This window comes from Aethalodelphis obliquidens, unplaced genomic scaffold (genome assembly GCF_003676395.1).
Source record: "Aethalodelphis obliquidens isolate GAN/ISIS:26980383/991018 unplaced genomic scaffold, ASM367639v1 scaffold17, whole genome shotgun sequence".
NCBI classification, from domain to species: domain Eukaryota; kingdom Metazoa; phylum Chordata; class Mammalia; order Artiodactyla; family Delphinidae; genus Aethalodelphis; species Aethalodelphis obliquidens.
The window spans coordinates 23,195,459-23,219,911 of record NW_020837961.1 but is presented as its reverse complement, the minus strand read 5'-3'; positions in this window follow the sequence as shown (position 1 = coordinate 23,219,911).

The following is a 24,453-nucleotide window of genomic DNA, read 5'->3' as shown; positions in this document are numbered from 1 at the left end:
ATGACTGTTCACAAAAGTGTTTCATTTGAAATTTTGTCAGGTATATATGCTTCTTGGAATGAAATTTGTCCAGGAAGAAAACAAAAAATGGAAAAGTATATGAACATGATTACAAACATTTTGAACTAAAATGGAACTTAGATGATAAAGAAAGAAAAAGTAATGAGAAATAAAAAAAATTATTAAACATCTGCTATATGCAAGGCTCTGGAGTCAAAAAGATTCAGGTTCAAATCTTTTTCTGCCATATTGTCTCTATAACTTTAGGCAAGTCATTTAAACCCTCTTAGCCTTAGGTTCCTTTTCGGTCATAGGTGAAGAACTTTTGTGAGATTTCAATCAGATGTCACAGGTGAAGTACTTAGTGCAGTAGCTACTACACAGTCAACATTCAATAAATAAAGTTGCTATTATTATCATCATTATTACTACTGGGCTGTATTGTTCTAAACAGTAAGCACTCAATGAGTAGTAACTGATCATGATAGATAAATGTCATATGACAGGATCTACATGAAAAGAAAGTTGAATGAAGGTACTACCGAATGGCAAGCTAAGCTATCAGAAAGGAAGGAATTAAAAGGTCAAATAATAGGAGTATGTTGATTAAAAGACACCAAAGAAAGCACTAGAAAAAATAAACTGAGAGTAGATTGGGCATCAATTAGCTTTGTCCTATTTATTCTTTATGGAAATAAGGGCTTAAATTCTCAGCATCATTAATATATAAAATCTTTAAATTTAGAACTTTTATTTTATAAGCTGTCTTATGCATTATCCCTTGGAAAGAAATGATTAATTTGCATTCATTAACATGCTATTATATAATATTTATATACATATAATTATAAAGCAATTTTTATATGCTGAACATTATTATAATATCTTGATTTTCTCCAGGTTATAAAGTACTTTGATCAATTTATATTCATACCTTAGAAGTGCTCATGGAACAAAATTATTGTTTGCTAAAATTTTTGCCCCCAAATAAAAAGATCTTTAATGTTTCTCTTTTTGGATGACCTCTAAGTTTTCCACTTAGGTGACAATGTTTTTCCAAATTTAGAGAGTTTAGAAATGGTCTTTTGGTTTCAAGATGGTGGAAGGATCACAGAGCAGTCTCCCTCCCTATAACTTCTAGGGGGTTGCCAACAATCCTTGGCTTATAGCAGCAGCACTTCATTCTCTCCCTCTGTCAACACACAGCACCTCACGTGTCTGTCTCTTCTTATAAGGACACCAGACATATATTAGATTAAGGAATCTCTCTACTCCAGTATGATCTCATCCTAACTAATTACATCTGCAATGACCCTGTTTCCAAATAACTTTATATTCTGAGGTGCTGGGGGTTAGGACTCCAATATATATTTTGGGGGGACACAATTCATTCCATAACATATACTGTGTTCGTGGAATGGAAGAGTCAGTATTGTTAAGATGCAATTCCCCCTAAATTGACCTATAGATCTCCTGCAATCCCAATCAAAATCCAAGTAGACACTTTTTTTTTTAGAAAGTGACAACTTGAATTTAATATACAACTGCAAAGTAACTAGAATTCACAAAACAATATTGAAAAAGAACAGAGTCAGAAGATCTATACTTCATGATTTTTAGACCTAGTATAAAGCTGCAGTAATCAAGAGAGTGTGGTGTTGGTAAAAGAACAGACAAGTAGGCCATTAAAACAGAATGGAGAACACAGAAAAGTATACAATACTTTTTGGGTGAAATTATTTTTCACAAGAATATCAAAGCAATTCAATCTGGAAAAGCAAATTTTTCAACAAATGGTGCTGAAACAACTGGATATTTATATGGAAAAAATAACTTTATCCCTTTCTCACATCATACACAAAATTAATTCAAAGTGGATCATAAACTTAAATGTAAGAGCTACAACTATAAAGGAGTTTATTTCACAGCTTTGGGGATCAATGATAATTTCTTAGAAAAGATATGGAAAGCACTAAATATACAAAATAAAGTTGTTAAATTGGACTTCATCAAAATTTAAGACTTTTGGTTATTAAATGAAACCACAAAAATCACTGAGTGGGAGAAAATATTCCCAATACACATCTGACAAGACCTGTATCCATCATATATAAAGAACTCCTAAAATCAATAAAAAAAAGACCAAAAAAAAAACCCTATTTTTTTAAAAAGAAAAAAGGACAAAAGGAAAGACAGTAAAAAAGAAATACATATATCTAATAAGTGTATGAAAATGGGTTCAGCATCACTATTTGTCAGAAAACTGTAAATTAAAATGACAAAAGCATTTTACATCAAGTAATAGCAAGTTTAAAAGACTGACAGTACTAAATTCCAGTGAAGATGCAGATCATCTGGAACTCTTTTATACTGCTGGTATGGGAGTAAAATGTTAAAACTTTAACATTTTTGTAAAACTGTTTGCCAGTTTCCTGAGCAGTAAAACATACATCTATCCTGTGAACCAGCATTCCACTCCTAGTTGTTTATGAAGAAAAATGAACACATGTGTCGATAGAAAACCTTCTGAATAAATTTTCATACCAATTTTATTCGTAACTGTCAAAAACTTTATGCCCAGGTATCCATCAACAGGAGAATCAATAAAAAAACTAGGGAATATTCATATTATGGAATATTACTTAGTAACAAAAAAGAACAGACTACTGAGTATTCAATGAATATTAAATCTCAAATATAGAATACTGAGTAAAAGAAGTCAGACACAAAAAATATATGTAGTATATGATTCCATTTATAAGAAGTTCTAAAACATGTAATAGAAAATAATCAATGATAATAACAACAACAACAATAATAATAATAGTAAATAACCTTGCTTCCCACTGCAAGGGAGATTGACTGAAAGGGGCACGATGGAACTATCTTCTGGAGTGATGGAAATAGGATATAGGTTACTCTTGATGTATCCAATTTGATCCAGCTATTTACTTAAGATCTGTACACTTCACTGTAGGTAAATTATACCTTAGTTAAAAAAATAAAGGCTTGATAAATAACTTAAAATGATTCTGATCTTATAGAAAGTCATTAATGACCTTAGGCAGAATAGTTTCTGGAACACATGAACAAAGCATTGTTTCCTACTAGACTCTGGCTTCCGTGAAACCTGAGAATATGAGCTTTGAGATCATAGGATGAATATTGTTAAAATGCTGATAGGGCTTCCCTGGTGGCGCAGTGGTTGAGAGTCCGCCTGCGATGCACGGGACACGGGTTCGTGCCCCGGTCCGGGAGGATCCCACATGCCGCGGAGCGGCTGGGCCCGTGAGCCATGGCTGCTGGGCCTGCGCGTCCGGAGCCTGTGCCCCACAATGTGAGAGGCCACAACAGTGAGAGGCCCGAGTACCGCAAAAAAAAAAAAAAAAAAATGCTGATGGGCAGAAGAGAAGATAAGGAGATTCTTTGGCATGAGGTCTCGCCAACTTTGTCAAAGAGCAGCATGGAATGGAAATGGAAGAGGGTAAAATTCCCTCCAAAATTAACTTTGCCTGATAAACAATTTTGTCTTGGCAGAGGATTCATCAACAGCAGAAGCTTCATGATGGTCACCATCACTACCACCATCCTATGAGTTCTTGTAATCTCAGTCTCAAAAGCATTGATCTTACATGTCTTGAGTAAGTCTGCTCTTTTCAAAGCGTGTCTTCCAAGAACCATAAGATTTCTCTGGACAAACGGGGTCATAACTCCAATTGAGGATTTCAGGGACAACCCACCCAGACAGCAATCCCACAGTGTGGTCAGATACTCTTGGTAGGCAGGTAAAGTAAGAACTCAGGGATCTCAAGTCTTGGCTCGTTCAATTGTCCACCAAGCAGTCACATGCCAGGCATTCTGTTAGATGTTCAGGATGTAGTGATAAATGATATCTAGGGACATATAATTTAGAACAAGAAGGCTTGGGTAGCTGGTTTACAAGCTGTGAACATGGGACTGTTAATCTCTATAAGTCTAGAGAAAAATGGAGGTAGGGTCTGAAAGAATAACTAAAATATATAAATTGAAACAAATCCGAGGAGATTATGAAAGAATGAGCTTTTCTTTCTCTTATGTTTTTTCTTTCTTGTCTTCATCCATTCCCATATCCTACCACCACTCCAAGTCAACACTATCCACCACTGCACATTACGCAGATAAGTAAGGCGGCATTGTGATAAGAGTCAGGATTGGTGTTCTGATGGGAGCTGTGGGGTGGAGAGTCAGGTTAGGTATTCTGATGGGGAAAGAGGAGTGATAAGCGGCGAGATTTACAAGTTGAGAAACAGGATAAGGGGAAGAAATTATAATAATAGGTAGTGGCCTGAGATTTCTCCTTCCCTTCCCTCTACTTTTCTATTGTTATTTCCCATATTTTAAATATCTTTCCCAAGCTTTCAGAGTAAGGCACAACAGGGACTGGACAAAAAGGAACAGTATTGAGTCCAGGGCAGAAACCTGAGAGTTGTATTAGTGGGGCCAGCCTTGGCCATGGGCCTATTTCTGGGGCAGGGCTGGCAGTGATCAATAGAGTTCATGGCAAGGTTAACAGGCCAAGAGGAAGAGGAGATATGAGAGGAAGAATGGCAAGTAGAGAAGAAGTATCACAGGAGTCACCATTGGGACACCATTGGGAAAGTGAGCCCTTAGCTGGGGTATATACATGGAAATACTGGTATGTGTATGCGATATATGTACGTGGTGATTCTAACATAGAGTTCGTAAGTCAAGGTATTCTTGTATAGACAGGTGACAACAAATGTTTCTAATATTTTCATTTTTCTCTTTTTATACACAACAGAACAGCTCTCAGACACTGATTAGCATTAGGTCACATGGCTTGGACATGGTTGGTATCTTTTGAAATGAGTCTATTTCTTTTGGGCTTAAAACTAAGCCAATTTTAATGGTTGAGGTTTTATATTCAATAGAATTTTTCCTAAAATTATTTGCAAATAATTTATAATTTACTGAAAATATAATTCCATGTGCTTTCTAAACTTGGGAAAAAATTCTCTCTCTCTCTCTCTCATTTTCAATTATCTATAAATAATAATAATTACACATATGTGTGGACAACAGAGAGAAGCATCAATACTTTTTAACTCTATAGAAAAAACTTTAGAATTATGTAGTCATCTTTTAATAATTTTGTTTTTAATTTACATTGTGTACATATCTGTATGTCATCATGATCAGCATTTGTACTTACCACCATATCGTGAGTTCCCCCAGGACAGGAACTGTGTCTTATTCATCCTTCTGTGACCAGCGCCTCACTCATTCTTGAGTGGTGTCCTGAAATGGACAATGCAAGATTTGCAATGAAAGATATATTCAAAAATATTATAGAAGAAAAGAACTGTATCTACTGCCACTAGGGAAAATGCAGATTAAAATGATGATAAGGTATCACTATATACCTATCAAAATGGCTAAAATAAAGAATACTCAGGGAGATCAGCTCGGTGCTTTGTGATCACTTAGAAGGGTGGGAGAGGGAGGATTGGAGGGAGACGCAAAAGGGAGGAGATATGGGGATATATGTATATGTATAGCTGATTCACTTCGTTATAAAGCAGAAACTAACACACCATTGTAAAGCAATTATACTCCAATAAAGATGTTTTAAAAAAAAAAAGAATACTGACAATACCTAGAGGTGACAAGGAGAGTATGGAACTCTCATACCTTACTGGTGGAATTGCAAAATGGTACAGCCATTGTGGCAAAGGGTTTGGCAGTTCCTTATACATTTAAACATATGCTTCTAATATGACCTCACAATCCTATGCTCATGTATTTCCCTAAAGCTTGTGTTCAAACAAAAACCTATACACGAATATTTGTAGCAACTCTATTCATAACAGCTAAAATGTGGAAATGATCAAAATATCCTTCATGGATGAATGGATAAACAGTGGTATGTCCATAATGGAATACTATTCAGCTGTAAAAAAGCAAACTACCGATCCCTTCAAAAATTTGGATGAATCTCAAAGGCATTATGTGAGTGAAAGAGCCAGTCTCAAAAGAGTACATACTGCATCATTCCACTCATATGACATTTTCAAAATGACAAAACTATATGACAGAGAATAGATCAGTGGTGCTTGGGACTGGGTTAGGAGGAGGGTGTGACTATAAAGCCTTAGCATGAGGTAGATTTTTGGGTTAATGGAACTGCTCTGTATCCTGATTCAGCTAATGACTACACAAATCTATACATATGTTAAAATTCTTAGAGCTCTACACTGAAAATAAAGTTCAATTTTACTGTACATTGATTTAAAAATAATAGTAAGACAACAAAAATGATAAAATTTAAAACAATAAAGAAACGTAAAATGTTTATAACTAGCACTGGAAGTATAAACTAAACACCTCCAACCAGACTTCAACCCCTGGGGGACTGCTTTCTCTGGGAAGATCACAAGTCTTCATATTGCATCTCCTCCAACTCACAACAAACCCAGAAATGTGCCGTGATGGATAATTTTAGTTTCCCCTGGATTTGTGTGTTAGTCTCTGTGAGCAGATGGCTAGGTAATGAGCGCCATTTCTTGTGAACTTCCAATGCTGATCGGCCCCTAATAAAGCCTAATCTAAGAGGCGACTCGTATTACCCTATCGGTAAGTCCCCATGTGTCATTTTTACTGTGGACTGCCATCTTGTGCAGATCATATTACTTATGGAATTTTTTTTCTTACTTGGGATCTAGAGTCTAGACTGTGACGTCTGTATGAATTAACATGTTTCTTTGTGAGCCGTGTGTGCTTGAGCTTGCGTGGTGGCTGTGGTGTGTGCACACGTGCCGAAGAGCCACAAATTCATCATTCTGCACCTACAACTGTTTTGGGACCCCAGAGATTCACTGAAGTCTGAGACTGCTCCTACATTAGCATTGTGTGACAAAGGCATAAAAACACAAGAGTGGCAGCAAGGGAATGCGTGGACCACTCCACACCCACCCTTGCATGGATGCCACATAGGGAACGAGTTGCAGGATGGCCAGGTGGTCCATGGTGACAAGGTGAGCAGAGCCAGAACCATAGACAGGTGTCAGTCGCTGCTTCCAAGAGCTGACCAGAGACACTCTTTCATTCCTAAAACACACAGAGCGGCATTTCTCAAGGGGCTGTCTACAGACCTGGGGACTTACACTTTAGCTGAAGATTCCTAGGCCTTACTTCAGACATGCTGAATCAGAATACCTGGGGGTGGAACCCAGAAATCTGCCTTTCAAAAATATAGCTCCCAGGCAATTCTCACGCAGCATAAATCTTGAGATTTTTATCCTCAAGGTGACCCTTGACAGTGAGTGCATAGGCTGACCCTTGGCCATCTCTTCCTCCTTCTCCTCTTTCTCTTTTTCCTCCTTTCTTCTTCTCCCCCTCCTTATTATTATTGTGATTATTATTACCACTGTTATCTTTACGGGAGGAATGAGAAGGGTGGGGTTTTTTCTGCCACAGGCTAATTTACTTATGAGTCAAACATTTTAAAAGAACTATAAAAAGTGATATTGCCCAGGACCCTCCCTGTACTCTAATTAGGGATAAAAAATTACTGTACTGCAGGCCCCCCAAAGAGAACACCATCTCATTCATTAGAGATGCTGCCACCACGGAAGCATCACTTATCTCTACAGAGTCACAAAGAAGGTTTCTCTCCTGGTGAAGGAGGTGCACATTGGTTATGTGAACCAATAAATGTATCTGTCAGTAAGAAGAGCAGTAAGGATTCACTTTACATGTATTTTTGTGTGCAGTCATTTTCAAAAATTGTCTCATGCCTCACGTATATTGTTATAATACATGAATATTTCATAATCTGGAACATTTCCCAAATATTTTGGATTCGTATTATCACTTTTTTTAACTTTCAAAACCCACCTTCACTCTTCTGAGTGACTCAGGTTATAAACTTCAACAATATTCATGGTAGTTTTACTACATTTTTTTAATTTGATGTTTTATGCTTTTTATTTTATTTATTTATTTTTCAGGTGTTCTTTATTTTTTCTTTAGTTTAAAATTTTTTTTTCTTTTTTTTTAACATCCTTATTGGAGTATAATTGCTTTACAATGGTGTGTTAGTTTCTGCTTTATAACAAAGTGAATCAGCTATACATACCTCCTAGAGATATGCTTTTTAATGGTTAAAATGTACCCTTGGTCTTGACAGGGGAAAAGTAATAAAAATATGAAACAACTGACCTCAGACAGGAAGGAAAAGTGTATCTCTTCTAAATGTGCAGGAGTTTCCTAAGTCAATTTTGAAATTCTTCATTACTACAATCTGCTCTATTTATAGAAATATGAATCATCCATTTGTGTTCAGTTCTCTTAGAAATCTAGAGCATGAGAGAAAGCTTTTCAAAATCACTTTGGAGGAAATTTTTTTTACTTTAATATTCTTATATGTTTAAAACCTATTGGGATAGAGACTTCGTTTAGAGACATTTGTTTGACTTTGAAATTACATCCTTATGTGTTAGAATTTTGACATATTTGTTGACCACCTCTTATGCACTCCATAAAAAATAGTGAGTGGATAATATTTTTTACACAATTAAAAAAAATTCTGCATGTATAAAAGGCCAGACACTGAACATAAAATAACGCTCCTCATAACACCCTAACTTTCTACTTATTCCCATTTTACAGATAGAAATACTGATGTTCAAAGCCAGTATTTGAAGTTAAACAACTTGCCTAAACTCCCATAACCAGGGAGGAAAGCAGCTGGACCACAAGCTGAGGTTTGCATGACCCCAAAGCCTTTATGCTTCCCAATGTGCCAAGGAGTGCTCGACTGCAGGTAAAATAATGCTGAAGCAAATAGGTCTATTCCATGGCAAATTCACTTCAATGCAACATTTTGAAACAAATGTCCAAAGCTTTAAAATAATTTTTAAAATTTGATAAGTATTACTCTATCACGGTAATTGAAGAAATGATGGGAATACCGCTTACTGTCTTTTATGGATATCACTCTGGAGAAAAAGTAAAGAATAAAAAAGCACAAGTAGTCTCTTCCTTAGGCTTTCTTAAGTTCTTTTAAAAATGCCCTCTAATTTACATAATATTTTCTATTTTTTGAAATATAAGAACATAATTTTAATAAATATTTTATAAATTTAAGAATTTCAGCATTAAATTTTATACCTAATAGCAGAAATAATCTGGAAGAGTATGACCTGTCTGAACACTGACAATTACTCTGATTTTTGACCTTTTGAAATTGTTTTATTAGTAATTATTGCAATGCCACTTCTAATAACAAAAATGATGGATCTGGGGACAGTTTTGTTTTAACATAGTTTTGTCATATATCTTATCATATGTTTTTAAATTATAAGATCTTTTTCAGAAGATAAAGCACACACACTGTAGCTTTCACAGTGGATCCCTTCCTCTGTAAGGGACCTTATGATTAAACTTGAGGAAGGTGGGGTCCACCTGGATGTAACTCTTGGGTCTCAGTCTTGGAGACAGTGAAGATACTCTCCCTACTTAATTCCTTTCCTCCTCAGGTCAAGGCAACACAGAGATAGGCAACACTTGAGACTTCAGAGTATCTATTTGCTGTCCAACGTCCTTCCTATTTCTAAAAAATCTGTAATGTTTTGATTTTATTTACAAATTTCTAATCACGTTTGTATACTTTTAAAGTAGTAGATTAAAAAACTAAAAGGTGGCTACACAGCAAGTGAGTGGTGGCGTTGGAATTTTCACCCAAGTTTGTCCAATTGCAAAGCCTGTTCACTTCAGGGGAGATTCTCTGCTTTTGTGATTACTTCCAGTCCTTGCATGCTATGATTTTACTAAATCCAGGGAATATTTTGAATTTGTCATTTTTATCTAATAAATTCCTGATGTCAGCTTGTTGTCTATGATTTGCCTCTTTCTCTGAAATGCCAAGTGATGAAAAATAATCAGTCAAGGTTCCAGACTCAATAACCAACTTTTAAAGCATATTAAATAATAAAATAATTTACATGAGCTGAGGACAGAGTGTGGGAAAAGGCAGAAATACTATAAAATTTGTTTAAAGCACCAACTGCTTTTATTTCAACCCAGAAATGTTGGGTTTTAAATCATGGTATAACTCTTTGGTCCGTTTAGGCTTTAGTTGGTTAGTTTGTTGGGTTTTTTTTTTTTTTTAATTTTATTTCACTTATTTATTTATTTATTTTACAAAAAGTAGAATTGATAAGTTCTTCTCAGAGGTAGGCTTTTGTCAAAAGGCTATATAAAAATCATATCCTTATTATTTTTAAACTGGTTTTGTATCTTTTCAGTTCTTTAGACTCCAAAGTTTAAGAGATCTAAAAGCAAAATTATTTATTTCCAATGGCGGGTGAACTCTTGCAATAGAAAAAAGAATGCATTCCGCTGAGATATGTAATACAGGAAAGAGAGAGGTTATGGGGACAGCTCAGACTGGGGCGGCACACGGCTGACGGTATGGTAACCAACTTCAAAATGGAGTCCGTCAACCAGGTTGCTTCTGGCCGAGGCAGTTTAACATTGCTTTTTAGCTAGAAAATCCAAACAATATGTCTCAATAAATCTATGAATGTCACCAGTTTCAAAAAATTTTTTAAACACTGTGTTCTGGTGTTCATTTCTCTTTTACTATCTGTGTTTATGTCTCATTAGGCTTTACAGGAAATCTGCTACTTGTTTATATTGCTGTGCCTTAGGAAAAGACAGAGACAACATCTTTTCTAAAACAATTTCACATTTTTAAGTCTCATAACTCCCTAAAAATTACCTTTGTAAATATTTTTAAAAGTTCCGTCACTTCAAAAGAATAGTCATTAACCTAATTTGAATCTCTTTTAAAAAATCTAATTGAAAGAACCAAAGCCATATTGGAGAGTTTCACTTAATTTCATAATAATTTCGGAAAACATTCTATGCTTGTTTCGGGAGAAAACTATAGCAGAATTCCAGCAGAAATAAAGTGAAATCAAGGGCAAGTAATTTTTCTGATTAATTAGATACTTATTAAAGCATCTTTCATATAAGATATTGCCCTCTCTTTCTGTGATACAGATGTTTCTTTTTTTCTAATAACTTCCTATTATCTTCCTAGTTTGCTTCTACTTGGATCCGGTCATTTTAGCCTATCACCAAACCTAATAAACAGCCGTATTCAACATGTGTATACGTGTTTTTCTGTGTTTATGTGCTTTTTCTTTGTTTACGCATTCACATCCTTTTTTCACTTTTTCTTTATTTACTGCTGTTTGTCCTCTTTTCATGTATTTTATACTCTGTGAAGAAAAGGGACTTCATCTTTCCTTGACCTTAAAAATTTCAGCTTAAAAACTTGTCTATATATGGTGTTCTCTACATCCCTTGCTGATTGATTTAAAAAGAAAAAAAAAAATACTCCATATTCTTCAACTAGCAGAAGTCAAGCAAGGAAAAGGCCACCCACCTTATCACAAGAAACTTTACCATCACCTTTAATCACTTGGTAACATCCTTACTTTTTCCTTGCTAGGTTAATGTTGGAGTAGTCTTCCAAGCAAGAAGTCACAGTAACTATTACAGGTGCAAGCTATTTTAAAGCAAATATAAATTAAAAGACAGAATTACATTTAAAATCCATAAGAATTCTAATTTCACATACATACACACACAATGTGTTGTCAGTCATGCATGCACACACATACACACACACACAATGTGTTGTCAGTCACGCAAGCTTATGTAATATAAATCCTGCTAAAACTCAGCTAGTTTTGTTCTCTTTAAGATGAATAATGTGTTAGCAATATAATAGAGGCATCTTGTACCACGTAAACCAAGAATTTAGAATGCAAACCCTTGGACCCACAGGATAGGTTTGTTTTATCTGAGCTTGGAAGAAAAGGACCTATGAAAACAAACCAGTTTGCTTCCAATCCAAATTATCAACTGGAGAGATTCTTCAACAGAATACCAGAAACAGATGTGAATGTCTTTTCTCCATGACTGCAGGCCAGTAAATGATTTCTTGCCATTTTATCCTTTTATGATAAAACCTCAAGCTCCCATCCACACCAGGAAAGCGGAAAACCCCAGAAGAAATATGATACCATTTGGCTCAACATTGTTTTTCATCTTCCCTGTAGATACTGGATGCGTTACCAGGTCTCTTGACTGTGGATTTTACACGGACAGTGTTTTTAAGATATTGCCTCATTAGGACATATTTTTCTTCAGTCTGCAAGAGGAACTTGGTTCCTGAGTTTTGGAGAATTAACACATTAAGCATCTTCCCCCTTTTAAAAGAGAGTGGGCTCATGTAGTAATGAAGTGATGTACAAAAATGACTGAATTTTCTTTTGAGAGTGATTTGTTATTCTGGAGTCTATATTTTCCAGGAAGAGCAAATGTGCTAACTTCTGAATCTTTGGAAGCATGAGTACAAATTTGGCCTGTAGTAAGCAACAAGCAACAATGTTTGTCACGGTCTCAAACTATTCTCTGGGTTTCTACATCATCATACCCCACGCACAACTCAACACCAGTAACACAACTGGAAACAGCTGCTGGACAAAAATCCCAGATTTGGGAGGAGAGGACAGCCAAATACTCTCAATATCTCACTATTAGAAAATGAAAACTTATTGCTGGTGTTCAAAAGCAAAGTCAGGAAACTATTTGAGATTCACATAGATTATGAGAAGCTAACCAAAGGGTTCTAGAATTCTTTAGAGAAATCTGGATTTTTTTTTTTTTACTGCACTGTTTACTTACATTTACAAATATCTGCTCACTTGGGTGGGCCCCTCTCTGAAGCTAAATTTGTGGAGGCATAGGTCAAAAAACACATAGGTCGTGGGTTTCAAAATGGTGCAAAATGTCGTAGGTCCTTATGAACTTAAACACAGCCACAGATGTCCTGCAAGATGGAAAAGCATTGTTAAAACACCAGAGGATAGAATGGTCACAGTTTAAAGCTACATGGAATCATTTCCAGCAACCGTATTGTCTTGTTTTTAGCAACCCACTTCCCCCTGCATCTTCCATCCTTAAAAAAAAAAAGAAAGAAAAAAATTAAAATCTTTGGATAATGGATGGAGGACAATTAAATATTAAACCTAAAATCATTTCTTGAGAGTATTTTTTTAAGTCTGTTGTTTGCCTTAGGTACGAAGTTCATCATCTTACATAAGAGCAAGTGTATGTGGATGGACCAAGGGTGTGTATAGGACCAAGGGTAAAGTAGAAAAGAGTGCAAACTTGGCAAATAGTTTCACGCAAAGGAATACACCAAAAACCATCTTTAGTAAGATATAAAAGTGATCAGCTGTTGTACCTGAGGGAGAAACTACGAGCAGAGGTGCGGCAAGGTCGTAGGGGAAAATGGTGGCAAGGTGACCCCATAGGCACCCACACTCGCATGCCAAGTTCCTCCTGGTTAGGTTGACTGCAGGGTTGGACAGCAGCATCCTCTTTTCTGTGACACAGCTTGGCTTGGAATCTGACTGGAAGCACAGAGCAAAGTCACACGGTATCAACATCTCTCCCCTGGCATGGGCAAAGTAGAGAGAAACAGAGATACAGAGTAACTAACTGCAGGATTTAGTCCGTCAAAGGGCCTCCCACCAAATTCCTGTTGCTCCATGGCAAGCCCAAAGGCAAGAATGACCCGGGCCCCAAACAGACTGGTGTGGAAGCCTGAGATGCAAAGGGAAGGGACAAAGCAGGTTGGTGATCCCGGACTGAAATTGAATAGCGGACACGTGGCTCCTGGCATCCCGGCAAAATCTGATCATAAAATCTAAGGAATTTTAGAGCTACAGGAATGGAAAACACTTAGTCTTGTCTTCTAATTTTTTGCTCAAGGTTACTCACTGGAGAAAAGGGCAGAGACCAGATCCAGAATCTAGTCTCCATCTCCAAGTTCAGAGCTGTTTCCCCCGCCCTGTCCTGCTTGTGTAAGTTAATGGACATTGAATGGGTCAAGCCAATGGCGGTCCTGGCCAAGCCTCTGGCTAGTGCAAGATGGCTCTGAGCTTTGAAGTTTCAAGTAAGTGGGGGGCCCACAGCCCTAAAGGTCTCATCTGCTTATTTTGGTTTTCGTTGGGTGTACTGGATTGTGACTGTTTTCCATAGCTTTATGAAGCTGATAAAAATTATAGTTTAAGAAAGAAAAATGCATAAAGAATGCTGAGGAAAGGAAAAACCATACCACAAAAATGGTTTCACAAAAATTAGTTTGCTGACTGTGCATTTGCTACTATAAAGCCTACTATAAAGTGATGACTGAATGTAACATTTCCCCAAGTATTCTATGAAAATTTCCATCTATTCCACGTGGATGATCAGGGAAAACTTCTCTTGGGTAGCTGTGTACCCCTAAAGTACAAGGAAAATAAAAAGAAGCTTAAATTATCTGTCTTCTAAATTAGGTAAGTCAAAGAATGATAGGTGTAGAAGAATCCTAAAACTCTTCCCTATACTACAATGAAGTTTTCACTAGAAGGAGGCAAAGTAAAGAAATGTATTAGGTTTTTGCAAAAAGCTAAGTTTTTCCTAATTTCAAACATCTTATTTCCAGGCAGCAAAATGTTATTTCATTTAGGAAATATGGAAGGTAATAGATAGTAGACTTATTTTTACTGCTATACTCAGCAAAATAAAACACTAACATTTCCATTTAGTAGTAATGTAACATCTCTGACTTTCAATTTCCTTATTTATAAGGGCAATAATAATCATTTTCCTATCATCCTTACACAAGTTTTGTGAGGATCAATTAAAATAATGAATATAAGAGTAATGTAAATGAATTTATGTATTTAACTACTTAATATAAACTTGTCAATTATCTTTATTATTATGGCGACCAATTAACCGTGTACTATAAGCAAGGGGAAGCAATGTAAACTTTCTAGTTGAGATGATGAATAGAAATTTATTCTATGGTATAGAATAGATTTAACTCCATTGTGGGGATAAATGCTGCTGGGCATTTTTAGTTAAAGGTCATCTGGAAAAGTTTCATGGAGACTATGCATTCTGGGAATGTTTTGGATTTGTCTATAGAGGTGGGGGGGTTGCTTTTCCACTGAGAGAAACTCAAGTGTAAAGATAAAGAGATTGAAATAAGCAAACTTATAGTGAGGGGATGGTGAAGGACTGGTCCAGTTGAAGGGGGAAGTTCAAATTCAGGAGAGAGAAGTGGAAGATAAATTTCAGCGCATTCACTGAAGCCAAATGATGATGGGCAATGAAATCCAAACCTGGGCATTGGTACCTGCCTCGAAAAACAATAAGGGGTCATTGACAGTTCTAATGTTGGAGGGGAAAGAAGTGGCATGTAGAAAGTGATGTACATAATTATCATATAGGACACGGAGTTTCCTAAATTGAGTGTAGATGAAGAACCCGTGGAGAGCTCAAGAGGTCTCATCTTTAGAAGATAGGATGAGAAATATATACAGCAAAAGTGTCTACTAAGGATCTAAGAATTAACTGACCTAGGAATACAATGGGAGGAAAGAATTCAAAAAGGGCTTAGACCAGAGTTTAAATTATATAAGAATTTTTTTTTTAAGTCACTAGAACTTCCACAGCTATTTCAAGATACAAACTCTATGCCCAGTCCTCAAACAAAAGCCAAACCAACAAACTCTTGATATTTGACTTGTTTGGTGTATTTTTCCAATAAATATGTTCTCCAAAATACCATTTATTTACTCAGATAAACGAATATATAAATATTGCTAGAATCTTCCTTACTAGAAGAGGATTTAGAAAAGACACAATGAAAAACTACACTTTTATTTTCCTGTCTTTTCATCTCATTGACTCCTTTAACTTTTTATTTTTATTTTTTTTTGCGGTACGCGGGCCTCTCACTGTTGTGGCCTCTCCCGTTGCAGAGCACAGGCTCTGGACAGCGCAGGCTCAGCGGCCATGGCTCACGGGCCCAGCCGCTCCGCGGCATGTGGGATCTTCCCGGACTGGGGCACGAACCCGTGTCCCCTGCATCGGCAGGCGGACTCTCAACCACTGCGTCACCAGGGAAGCCCTAACTTTCAAATAATGAGAAATAGCAGGTACACCAGCAAAAGCACCAAGTTGGAAGGCAAAATATCTAAGTTCCTGTCCTAGTTCTGCCACTAATTAGCTGAGAGGGAAAATCATTTAATCTCTCCATGCTAGTTTCCTCCTTTTTAAAATTATAAGGTTAAACAAGTTAAACTCTAAAGTTTATTTTTAAATTATGGGGTTAAACAAGTTAACCTCTGAGATTTTTTTTTCCAGCTTTAACATTCCCTGATTGTAATTTCTTAGTCCTGTGACATTGGAGAATGCCCATTTGCCTGGCAAAGGCAGTCATAGATAAAAGTACTTTGGGAAAAAAGAAATGAAGCTGTCTATAAAACTTTGGAAAACAGGGTCTGTTTTTTCACTTTAGTATAAAACTATTTTTACAGGTTGGTTTCAAGATTATTCAGGAGATGAAACCCATGGAATTGTCTACTCTCAATAAAATAAAGTACTACATTTCATTTGAATCTATGGAGTAAAATGCTGAAGGAAAGAAAGAATATTTAAAATAAGATAAAGTACAACATATAACCCCTCACCTCTGTGAAACCTATAGAGCCCTTGTTTCCATAAACTATGTTTAGAGAATATTTTTCTATTAAGGATATATACATATAAGCATGAGTGTGCACATATATACACGTGTGCAGAAACTGAACACATACCAATCAATGTGTGTGTGTTTGTGTGTGTGTGTGAGAGAGAAAGCATGATACGCACATATTATAGAAAATGAAGTTGAATAGAATACCCTTTATTCTTTGGAGACATGAGGCCCAACTAACTACTGAATAAAGAGAGAATTATGTTCACTAATAGGTTTCATTCTACTCAGAAAGGTAAAGTCAGTTGTTTGCATACTGAAGGTATTACAGTTTCCTTGGGAAATTGTTCTCAGAGCACGACCTAATCTAAGATTCAGGGATTACAGTTGATAACAATTTGAGTTAAAAGATGTCCTTCTGTTGTTATTTCAGTGGTTCTTGTGGTGGTTATTTTAAAAAATAAACATGACACTAAAATGTTTAACCTAGAACCATAGTTTATAGGAACTGAAAAATAAATATCTAAACAAATTTATCACATTACTTTCAAGACATTGGATACAGTTCTGGGCTGTGCAATTTTTTTTAATTCATTTATTTTTTAATTAATTTTTATTGGAGTATAGTTGATTTACAATGTTATGTTAGTTTAGGTATACAGCAAAGTGAATCAGTTATACATACACATATAACCACACTTTTTTTAGATTATTTTCCCATGCAGGCCATTACAGAGTATTGAGTAGAGTTCCCTGTACTACACAGTAGGTGCTTATTAGTTATCTATTTTATTTGTAGTAGTGTATATATGTCAATCCCAATCTCCCAGTTTATTCCTCCCACCCCTTTAACCCCTGGTAACCATAAGTTTGTTTTCTACATCTGTAACTCTATTTCTGTTTTGTAGATAAGTTCATTTGCACTCTTCTTTTAGATTCCACATATAAGCGATATCATATGATATTTGTCTTTCTCTGTCTGGCTTACTTCACTCAGTATTACAATCTCTAAATCCATCCATGTTGCTGCAAATGGCATTATTTTGTTCTTTTTTATGGCTGGCTAATGTTCCATTGTATATATGTACTACATTTTCTTTATCCATTCCTCTGTTGATGGACATTTAGGTTGCTTCCACATCCTGGATATTGTAAATAGTGCTGCAATGAACATTGGGGTGCAGGTATCTTTTCGAAGTATGGTTTTCTCCAGATATATGCCCAGAACTGGGATTGCTGGATTATATGGTAGTTCTATTTTTAGTTTTTTAAGGAACCTTCATACTGTTCTCCATAGTGGCTGTACCAGTTTACATTCCCACCAACAGTGGAGGAGGGTTCCCTTTTCTCCACACCCTCTCCAGCATTTATTGTTTGTAGATCGTGTGATGATGGCCATTCTGACTGGTGTGAGGTGATACCTCATTGTAGTTTTGGTTTGCATTTCTCTGATAATTAGTGATGTTGAGCATCTGTTCATGTGCTTTTTGTTCATCTGTATGTCTTCTTTGGAGACATACATATGACCAAAATAGATCTTCCACCGAATTTTTGATTGGGTTGTTTGTTTTTTTGATATTGAGCTGCATGAGCTCTTTGTAAATTTTGGATGGGCTGTGCAATTTAGGTTGGTATAGGTGATTTACCTCGATTCAGAGGAAATAGCTGCAGGCATCTGTCGAAAAGATAGAGAAACAGATTGGTAAGCCCGAGCTTTCCATTCTTCAGCCACAGCACACTCAGATGTCACAGTTCATGGGCATTCTGGGATACTGATCACCTCAGTCTTCCTGGCAGGTAAGTTGTGCCTGGAGTCTTCAGTAGGTCACCTCCAGCTTCGGACTACTCCATCCACCTGCCCCGATGTGCTGTACAAATATGATCATTTTCTATATTTTCCATCTGCAGAGGGTTGGGAAGTATTGGCTTAGTCTATCCTTGAGAAATACAAAGAACAATCTAGAAGCCAATATTTAGAAGAGAAGCAAAAAATACCATTCAGATCAACATCTGTTCTACCTCCTTCCTAACACCTGAACGTTCTGAACATCTACTGACAGCAGACAAACGTGCCTTTGGATTAGCTCCTAGGTACCCAGTCACCAAATATGACAAAGTAAATAGTGGGACGATTTGCCTTCATCACTCCACTGTACGGAAACAATAGACTCATCTCCCGAATGCTTTATGCAAATCCACACAAAGACATCAAATAAAGCAAACTCTTACAGACTCTATCCTATGAGAAAGAAGTTGCTGAAGAGATGTGCACTGAAATCTTGCCTTCACGTGCACCCCTGCTCCAAGAAAGCTGTGATCCAGAGCCCACCCAGGCTTGCTCTTTGGAAGGGTGGCACGCCTCATCAGCTATTAATTGGAACTCTGAGAGGAACGTGTTGGAGTTGTAATTAGAAGGGTGGAGCTCTGAGTTGTTTTCTAGTTACAAACTAGTATCCTGAGAATGTAGGACACTTGTTAATAATGATTACATTACAAGAGCACATTTTTCCATTTCTAAATCATAAAGATTTATGAAGCTGTGTGGTCATGCTGATGTTTCCAATGAAGAATAATCTAATTTCCCAGCGCAAATCACAGTGATGTGACTTAGAGGCATTCTGTTTTGTCACAACAGCATTTAGTTTGAACTGAAATTAGCCAGAATTACACCATGTTCCTGGCGAACAGTTTGATCCAAAAATATCACCATAGTAACATGTGTATTCTATCAACAAGTCCCCTTTCATATTTTTTAAGGTCTCATTCTATCAATAATTCTGAAATGCATGAAAAAAATTGTTTTGACACCCCAGCCTGTTGCTATAAGCTATTTGCAACTCTATTTAAATGGAATATTGGGTTTAAGAATATATATATTTCCCTTTATTTCAGGAAACATTTACTTGCTCATTAGGCTAGATCAACTTTGCAGATGTAGTGAGAGCTTCCAGAGATGTTTTATATGACCAAGTGCTGAAATTCATTTTCTTTTTACTGTTTCTTTCATCACCTTCTAAGAAATTATATGTTCATTCCAAGGAGTTAGGTCTCAACTGACCATGGAAAGGTAATTTTTTAAAGTTTGCCTCTTTAAGCTAAGAGAAATCATAGAGGAAACGGAAAGTTCATATTCTCAAAGAGGTTTTAAGTTCTCACTTCAGCAATTGAAAAAGAAATCTCTTTTGATTTTATATATATATGAAACGGTTATAATTGTCCCTTCATAGGTTTAAAGCAGTTCATTCCCACCCTTCATCAGCTAGGTTTGTTAAATGTTTATAGAGGTAACAGTTTGTATAGGGATGAATTTGAAAAATGATCATTAAATGTATTACGATGCTCCAGGTTGATATGTGGGTGGTTAAAAGAGACAGAAGGGAGGGAAAAGGGGAAGATGGAGGAAGGAAGGAGAGAAGAGATAATATTTCAAGGCCTTTGATTGTTACACGAAAGACATTGAATAAATAACAATTGAATTTTAAAGGAAAAGAAGAAAAAAACACTGATTTTCCTGAAAAAGGAGTAAGAGTTATATAGTCCTAAAAACCAGCGTTTGTGAGTGAAAGACAAAATAATGATGACAGAGGATGGGAAATCATTCCAGCAATGGTAAAGTTTGAAATGCTCTCATCTGAAGTAGTGGCCTATTGTGTGCAGATCATGTGTGAACATTTCAGCTTTTCTGTGTATAAGAACCTTCAGCTTGATACCATTAAGAATGAAAAAAGGATTGTTTTGTAGAAAAAGATTGCCTTTGATTAATCATGCCCAGGGTGTAGCATACGAAGCAATGAACATTTCAAAGATGTTAGCTTTATTTTTCTGTTTTGTCACGGTGGGTAGATTAATGACCCAGAAAGCAAAGCATTACATGTAAAGTCACTTGTTTTTCAGTTAGACTTGAACTCCTTAACTATATTGCAACTCTATGTGGACATTTTCGTTTAGAACAACATGCTTTGTGAGCTCAATGGCCTCATTTGAAATAACTTCTTGTTTGTTTCTCTCTGTGTTTGTTATCTTTCTGGTTGCTTGTGTCTTGTTCCATTAAGTTTATAGCAATGAGGACAGTGACCCATATTTTATTTCCTTTAGCAGAATTCCTCTTTATTCTTTGATAAACAGTCATTCATATCTCGTGGGAAATTTTGACATAGAGAGACAGGACTATTCTTTGCTTAAACTGTGACAGCAGGAAGACTTTCTTTGGTAAAGCATTCATTTACTCAAAAACTGTTTAGTTAATAACTATGCTATGCTAAGTATTGTACAAGTCAGTGGATAAACATGTCTGAGCAAAATTGGCAAAGTTCTGCCCACTGAGATGGATGTCAAACAAACACAGAGCAACATTTCTAATGATAAATATCAATAAGAGTCATAAATTGGGAATAGGTCTAGAAAATAAGAGAATGGGACAGAATTGCGGAGCTAGGCAAGGTCTCCCTAAAATTTAATCTGATAGTGGATGATTAGGCAAAGTTAGTCAAAAAGAATAGTGTGACGGTGGCTGGTGAAGAGGATATATAAGGAGGGGGAGATAGAAACTGTATCATAAGGAAACTGTATCATAGAGTACATATAGCAACATATACATATTACTATATATAAAATAGATAATCAATAAGGACTTACTGTATAGCACAGGGAACTCTACTCAATATTCTGTAGTAACCCATATGGGAAAAGAATCTGAAAAGAAGTGGATATATGTATATGTATAACTGAATCACTTTGCTGTACACCTGAAACTAAAGCAACATTGTAAATCACCTATACTCCAATATAAAATACAAATTAAATTTAAAAACCACTATATATAAAATAGACAAGCAACCAGGTTCTACTGTATAGCACAGGGAACTATATTCAATATCTTATAATAAAACATAATGGAAAGGAATCTGAAAAAGAATATATGTAAAACAACATTGTAAAGCAACCTATACTTCAATTAAAAAAAAGAAAGGCTGTAAGAAAAAAGTAATAGGGAAGAGTAGTGAGAGATGAGGTCAAAGAGATGGGCAAGGGTCAGAACCCGAAGGGCTCAACAGGCCTTAATAAGAGGTTTGAATTTTATTCAAAGAGTGACGTGCCACGATGAGAGAATCATGAGAGTGACACAATGTGATATACTTTCCAAAAAATCATTCTGGCTAGTCTAAGGAATAGATTCGAAGGAAGAATGAGTAAAGACAAGAAAATCCAGTTAGAAGACTATAGTCCAAGCAAGATATTATGGTGGACTTGCCTGGAGACACGGCAGTGAGGAGAGACAGAAGTCAACAGATTTGAGATATATTTTGGAGGTAAATCAACAGGTTTTGAGACAATAAATCTAGAAAGAAGGAAGATCAAAGATTACTCTCAGGTTTCTTGCAGTGGTAAGCAGCCTCCTTCATGGCCCCCAATTTTCCCTACGTCCTGGTATTCACACCCTTGTGTAACTGCCTTCCACATTGTAATAGGTTGGTCTAGGTGATCAACAGAATATGGCAGAAGTGATGGCATGTGACTTCCAAGGCAAGGTCATAAAAGACATTGTAGATTCTACCTTGTTCTCTCCTTCTTGGGTCACTTACTCTGGGGTAAGAAACCCTACAAAGATGCCCATGTGGCAGGAAACTGAGGCTTCCTGCCAACAAGCATCAAGGAACTAAGGCTTCTTGCTAAAATCCACGTGAGGGACACAGCTTGGAAAAGGTTTAGTCGAGCCTTCGAAAGACTGTATCTCCAGCCAATATCTTGACTGCAATGTCATGACCCCAAACCAGAACCAACCAGCTAAGCTGCCTCCGAACTCCTTACCCACAGAAACTGTGAGATGAATCATTCTTTTAAACCACTAAATTTTGTGGTAATGTGTTACACAGCAAAAGATAAGTAAAGCATTTGCTTAAGCAATTGCAGGTACTATTTACTAAGCTACTAAAGATGAGGGAAGGAATAGATTTTGCAGGGAAAGATCAAGAGTTAGTTTTACACATACAGATCTGTATATTCCTTGAAATATTCTAGAGTTGATGCCTTGTAGAGAACCGAATAAATGAATATGGAATTCTGAACTATTGATATACATTGGGAATAATAAGTTTATAGATTATCATTTCAACCATAAGAATAAATGTGATCACTTAGGGAGAGTATGACATATTAAGAGAGAAGAGGGGCTTCCCTGGTGGCGCAGTGGTTGAGAGTCCGCCTGACGATGCAGGGGACACGGGTTCGTGCCCCGGTCCGGGAGGATCCCACATGCCGCGGAGTGGCTGGGCCCGTGAGCCATGGTCGCTGAGCCTGCGCGTCCGGAGCCTGTGCTCCGCAACGGGAGAGGCCCGCATACCGCAAAAAAAAAAAAAAAAAAAAGAGAGAGAAGAGGATCTAGGAACCTCAACATCTAGATGCCTGTATATTTACACTTGTTTTGCATCACTTTAATTCATGTCACCTCTCTCTTATTCCAGCCACTGTCATGGCAACTGGTTCCATGCGCCCTACTACAGGATTTGCACAGGTACCAGCTGACACGACCTCTTAGCAGCCCACACTGGAGCTTCCCTGCTCTGCTGCCTGGAACACTCTCAGGAACTGCTCAGCACTCATGCAAGTGTAATCTGGAAGTCAAGAGCATCTATTGCCCATGGGATCACCAATGGGGGTCAAGAGATGATGGATAAATGCTTCTCTGTTTCATCCCCAGGCAGACAGTTCTGAGACACATTTCATAAGGTTCCTCAAAAGCTCCTGCAGGATCTAGGACTAATTTCCCCCAAGTAGTGGCCAACTCACTTTGGCACTGGTTTTCCCTCTTTTTCTTCTGCACTCTCCTTCTCTCAACCTTGCTTCTTAGGATCACTGCTCAAATAAACTATCTGCCTGCAAGCTTTTATCTCCTTTCAGGGAAACTCTGGCTAGGATGGTGTAGTAGGAAAGGACTCGCTGAGCCAGCTCAGTAGATGTTAAAGGAGAAGCCAAAGTGGTAGAAGAAAACCAGAAAATGAGTGTCACAAATGCCAAGGGAAAATGAGAGGTCAACAATGTGGAATGGTACTTACAGGACTAGTCAAGTGAAGAAATTTGCACAACACTTTACTTTTCATCAAATGTTCATGTCATCGGACCTTCCAAGCAGTCTTATGAGGTAGGCAAAACCGATGTTATTTTTCTCAAGATAAGATCAACACATCCAGAAAAGTGAAGTGATGGGTACAAGCCCACGCAATAAGGGTCCACATGTTTTAACTCCAGTTCGTTTACTTCACAAACCATTTTTTATCCCATGATTGTTGAAAATCAACTTCACTGAGTATGAGTAAACCCGATCATTTATAAGAATTTAAAGGCAGACACATGTTGGCAATATATAAATAGTTTAAATTCTAGAAGTTCTCTGAGAAATTTTATATTGTAGAAAATTGGAGGGTTTTTTTTAAAGGGCTTAATTCTGACAAAATAATAATAAGGTGTTATAAAGTCACCTAATAAAAGTTGTAGGAAAGCAAAAGGAAACATTTCCAGATTCTTACTAAAGACTGAGGCCCCGTCAACCTGAGAATTATTGCAACACTCCATTATTTGAGGAAACCTCTAGGCTAAGGAAATCAGCGGGATAACTTGAAAATTTGGATTGTAGCTGTTCACATAATTGTTGGGATTTGAGGGTGCCCGGTAAACGACACCCCTTTTCCTTGCCTAAGCTCTGAACAATTGTCTGAGTTCTGAATATTTGAAAGAGGAGTCTGTCAGTTGGAGATGAAGATGGCAACTTGGGTTAGAGGACATGGCTTAGATATGTAGCCAATGGTTGGTTTGTCTGATTGTTTGTTTCACCATTCATGCCCTCT